The sequence below is a fragment of the Sarcophilus harrisii genome, chromosome 6 (assembly GCF_902635505.1).
Source record: "Sarcophilus harrisii chromosome 6, mSarHar1.11, whole genome shotgun sequence".
NCBI classification, from domain to species: domain Eukaryota; kingdom Metazoa; phylum Chordata; class Mammalia; order Dasyuromorphia; family Dasyuridae; genus Sarcophilus; species Sarcophilus harrisii.
The window spans coordinates 131,325,141-131,330,892 of NC_045431.1; the positions used below are offsets into that span (position 1 = coordinate 131,325,141).

At 36.8% G+C, this 5,752-nt stretch overlaps 1 pseudogene; it reads left to right on the forward strand.

Annotated features, from left to right (window-relative positions):
- The first annotated feature begins 1,298 nt into the window (after positions 1–1,298).
- Positions 1,299–2,015, forward strand: LOC100934118 (annotated as a pseudogene).
- Positions 2,016–5,752: the final 3,737 nt, after the last annotated feature.

Sequence of the window (5,752 nt, forward strand, 5' to 3'; positions counted from 1 at the left end):
AGAATTCACATTCACTTAGAATCTTTTGCTCAGGATAAATTCAGATAAGGATACGTGTGTATAAGGAGCAAGAACAGAACATGTGATTCCCTTTGAAATCCATGCTATTCCCTTTGTACTATATTATTTCCTAAGGCAAATGTATGTATGTATGTGTGTGTGTGTGTGTGTGTATACACACACATATATATACATATACACACGTATATTCATATATATGTGTGTGTATATAATATATATCCATTCACACACACACACATATGGATTATAAACCAAATATCAGAAAAAGCTCTTCTGTTAGCTGAGGGTAACTTCATAATATCAATCCACATCGCATATTATTTGATCACATCATAGGAAAAAGAACTAAAATGTCAAACTAAACCAAGTTCATATAGCAAACTCTCAACGACATAAAATATATACATATTTAGATTATCCTTAGGGGATTGTCCTCTTCCCTCTAATTAATGTACCACATGTGCAAAAATTAGCTTGCAGTAATGGGGGAGAAGGTGGGCTCTGAGAGGGTGGAATAATAAGGAATAAGCACCTTGGGAGTGACAGGGGTGGTGACATGGGGTCTGATAGATAGAAGAGAATGTCCTGCTGTTTAATGAGGCCTGCAAGAATTAAGGAGTGGCAGACCTCTCACAGGGCTACTGTGGAGAAGAAATAGGCAAGTCCTCTTCCACTCCCCAAGATTTAATACCCCAGTGTCATAGCCCCAGTCATGCTGACTAGTTTCAATTTTAGTGTGAATTAATCCTAGGCGCCTGATTTTGGATCTTCTTGATTAATAACTAGCAATAATTAGTAATGTAGTGCCTTACATGTTTTAGGCATTTAATAAAAGCGTGTTGAATTGACAGAGATGACAATACAAGAAGTTATCTTCCATTTTATCACTTCCTTTTCAAATGCACTCAACAATTTACTAATTTCTGAACTTTAGATAGAAATTGAAGAGATACCACAGTCAAGCAATCATCATATGTTCTTTATAACAACTTTGTGCCATACACTATGGTGAAGGAATAAGGATACAAGATAATATGTACATTTGTAAATATAAACAAAATATATACAAAAAAGCCAAGGTAATTTGGGGGAGATAGGAATTAGCAAGTATAGAGGTATTTGAGGTATATATCAAAAGATGGTAATTGTGGTTTTTCCCCATGAGAACTGACCACAGGTCTCCCCAAGTCATTTCCCCCCCCTCACCTCTCTCTCCTGGGAGAGCTAGCATGTGCCGTTGCTGCCCCTCGGTGCCGCCGCTGCCAGCGGGAGGCAAGATGAATGGAAGGACCGATTTGGGGACAGAGCAGAATGCCGAAGTCTCACCACCACTCCCTAACATCGGAATGGGTTACATACCAACAGAAGAAGAAAGAAGAATCTTTGCTGAATGTAATCAAGAGAGCTTCTGGTACAGATCTGTTCCCTTTTCTGCAACTAGTATGTTGGTTACTCAGGGATTAGTTACTAAAGGAATTCTTTCCAGTCATCCCAAATATAATTCTATCCCTAAAATTGCATTTGCTTGTATAATGGGATATTTTGCTGGAAAATTTTCCTATGTGAAAACTTGCCAAGAGAAGTTTAAACGACTTGAAAGTTCTCCTCTTGGAGAAGCTCTGCGAATGAGACCAGGACATCGACTTGCATCACCTGGGTATTTTTCACAAAAGTCAGAATTTGATTCAAAAATGCCTGCGCAGTCATCTTTTGGAACATCTCCAACTTCTGAAAGCAGTGCAAAGAAGCCTTATGAACCAGTCCTCTTCAGTGTTTCCATTAATGAATCTTCTCTTACTGGTGTTACTAATTATAATGCCCAAGGACCTGATACAACTGTGGAAGAAAGTCCTAAGAGAAAAGTTGTTACATATGAAGAATTAAGGAATAAGAACAGAGAAATATATGATGTAACCTTGTCACAAAAAGGTATACCTCACTTCGGTCTGTGCAAGAAAGAGAACACAAAAAAAAAAAAAAAAAAGGGAAAGTAAACCAATATGGAAATACTTGGGATGAGTGAAAAATTTTGTTATCTCCTGAAGAGAGTTTGCGGTGAGTCTACTGAAGAGAATTTCAGCTAATCAGCATCATCTAGATGGTCATGAACATCTGCAGGAAAGTGCAGAAGCAGCTTCCACAAGCATATTTCAAAGAAGAAACTTGGGTTTTAGTAGTGTGGCTTAACAGAAGGTTTAAAATTAATTATGGACTTTAAGGTTAATATTGTATCAGTGTACATACATTGCTTGGGAAACCAGATGAATGAAGGTACTGGACTCTGATTTTATAACTTATAAAATCATTTACAAAAATTGGTTAAACTACTCTTAAAATATCATCAAAAGATTCTGATGCACTGAAATGAGCATAGACAGATCAAGTACTATATGTGTGTGCACATATGGGCAAAGCAACTAAAATGTTAAGTATTAAAACTCCATGTGAGAAATTTGCTTCCCCCCCCCCAAAAAAAAAAAGATTTGCCATGTCTTCATGTACATCTTGTCAATTAAAGTTGGAAACAATAAAAAAAAGAACTGACCACAGACTACAGAATTCTGGGCATACAAAAAAGATATGGCAAAAGCAGTTCAGTCTGCATTCTGATTCCCACTATGACCTAATCCTCTCAGTATCTTTTGGTTAAAATGAAACCTTTATATTCCCCTTCACGTCCCCCAAGTACATGGTGCAATTGTGAACCTGGATGAATTGAAAAATCTTAACTGAATAATTAAGGAATGCATTATGTTGTGTTACCTTTTTTCAACTCTCTCCTCCAGTCATTGCTCCATTTACTCATCAATTTGATCTTCCTAAAATGCATCTGGTTATGTCACTCTACCCTGCCCTGACCAAAAAACAAAACAAAAAACTCCCAACAACCTAAATAAATAAATGAATGAATCTCTGTTGTGTTTAGTGTCAACATGCTGTAGGCAACAACATCAGGTAATCTGCAAATCTGGGCTAGGATCTTGAAGATTTTTATAATATATTCATTTATAGCTATGGATTCCTTCTCCCTCTCCTGGGCTCTACAAGTGACATAACCCATATCCCAGCTGCATGCTCCTTTTCCCTTCCTTTCCCTTCCTTACTCCTTAATCCCTGACATGTACATTAAGCATCCCAGTTCCTTCGTTAGCCCCAGATCCAAGTATGGCTCCAAACTGCTTCCCAAATTGGCTTTTCTCTGCTCTCATCCCCAGTCTTTTTGTGCACCTGAATTTGACTTGTCTCTTACCTCTTGGGACTCTTTAGAACAGGGACTTGACCTAACCCACTTCCCAGCTGTTGGACGCTCTCCCACAAATTCTGGACAAGTGCCTGCACCCACTCCCTGACCTGAAAGCATACATTTTCCAGGTGTTGCCCACCTGGAAAGGGTTATAGGTTTCCAATTCAGAAACAATTCCTCACTCCCAAAATATCAGGTTGAGTCCCCCTCCCCCACTCTGTAAACATTCCTTTCCTTTCCACCAACCATTCCATATATGCAACTTTTTGATTAATATTTTTTCTTATATAATCAACTCTTATGGGTCTGAAAAGGTCTTATTAAATAACATTTGCTTCTTCCCCTCTCTCCCTCTGCTGTCCTAAGTGCTGCATAAGTCTTTTCTCTTCAAATTGAGTCTGCCTTGAAATTAAGTATGACTTAGAGGCTGGAGAGATTGATTTCCGATGAAAGATTAAAATAACCCAATACACTGTGTTTAGCCAAATGATAATCACAGGGGAAAAGATGATTAATGTGTGTAAGTATTTGAAGGGGGTCAGTGCCAAGCGTTATTACCAAGGGTAGTATGATAAAGAGGAATGTTAGTTAAAAAGAAGGAAGCATATCAGAAAAATCCTCTATGGAGAAATAAACTGATAGTATAAGGAACTAGTGAGAATAGACTGTACAGATCACTGAAGTCCAGATGAATCTAAACACTTAAGGATATGTTACTAATTGTTAGGGCTTTTCCTAAGGATTTCCATCTTTTTCTTTTACAAGCAATAGGAATGAGATAAAGGAAAAAGTGAGGGACTGATGAAACCCATGCATTTACTCTCAAAGTTACTCTCCTGAAATGTTTTTGCCTGGCAAATTTGCTATTATTAATGCCTTTTGTTTTAATAACATTTTAATCAAACTGCCCAACGTACTAGATCCTTTCCACAGTGAATCATCCCTTGTGACAAAGAAAAATAATTAAGATAAACCAACAGACACAGAGATTTCTGATGTGTACATGTCATTCCATACCCATAGGTCTCCACATTTTTCAAATAAAATGAGGAAAGAGTATTTCCTTATCTTTTTTCTGATGCCAAGATTGGCTATTATAATTATAGACTTTTGCTTTTTTTGTCTTTCTCATTTAACATTATTGAAGTCAGTGTACATATTATTTTAGTAAAAATAAATGCTATTTTTGTTACAGTTAGAGAGAAGTCTAGAGGGGGCTCAGAGAAGAGACACAAGAAACATTCTAGACTGAAAAATAAGATCTATAAAGAAAAGTTAAAAGAATATGGGGCATTTAATGTGGGGCAGAGAAGAAAAGACTAAGTATTATTAGTTAGTTATACAAACAATGTGATTGGTTTATCTGCTGAAGAAGAGGAAAGGGGAAAACTTCAGCAAGTAGGAAAAATGGAGAAATTTCCATTCAATATTTGTTGTCAATTGGTCAGTTAATAGACACTTATTAAGAGCTTACTATGCTTTGGAAAAGGGAGGAATTTATGATTAAAGAAGGATTAAAGAACATTGTGAAAAGCAAGATGGACAACTTTGACTACATTAAATTAAAAAGGTTTTGCACAAACAAAACCATCAGAAACAAGATTAAAAGAGAAGTGTGGGAAAGCTGGGAAAAAATCTTTACAGCCAGTATTTCTGATAAATGTCTCATTTCTAAAACATATAAAGAACTGGGTCAAATTTATAAGAATATACATCATTCCCCAATTGATAAATGGTCAAAGGATATGAACAGACAATTTTCAGATGAAGAAATTAAATCCATTTCTAGTTATATAGTGCTCTAAATCACTACTGATTAGAGAAATGCAAATTAAAACAACTCTGAGGTACCACCTCACATCTCTGATTGGCTAAGATGACAAGAAAAGATCATGATAAATGTTGGAAGGGATGTAGGAAAACGGGGACACTAATGCATTGTTGGTGGAGTTGTGAAATGATCTAGCCATTCTGGAGAACAATCTGGAACAGAAGTACCATTAGTGGGTCTGCATCCCAAGGAATCATAAAGGAGGGGAAAGGACCCACATGTGCAAAAAAGTTTGTAGCAGTTCTTTTTGTGGAAGCAAAGAATTGGAAAAGGAGTAGATGTCTATCAATTGGGAAATGGCTGAACAAGTTGGGATACATGAAGGCAATGGAAGTTCTATAAAAAATGATGAACAAGCAGATTGATCTGGAAAGATTTACTTGAGCTGATGCTGAGTGAAACAAGCAGAACCAATACATTTTCCACAAAAACAGCAAGCATGTGCCATGATCAACTATGAAAGGCTTGGTTCTTCTCAATAGGTCAGTGATCCAAAGGAATCCCAATAGACTTTGGACAGAAAAATGTCATCTCCAACCAAAGAAAGAACTAAGAAGACTAAATGTAAAACAACACATACTATGTTCACTTCTTTTTTCTGTTTTTTCATCTCTCCTGTGGTTTTTCCCATTTGCTCTGATTTTTCTCTCCCAACA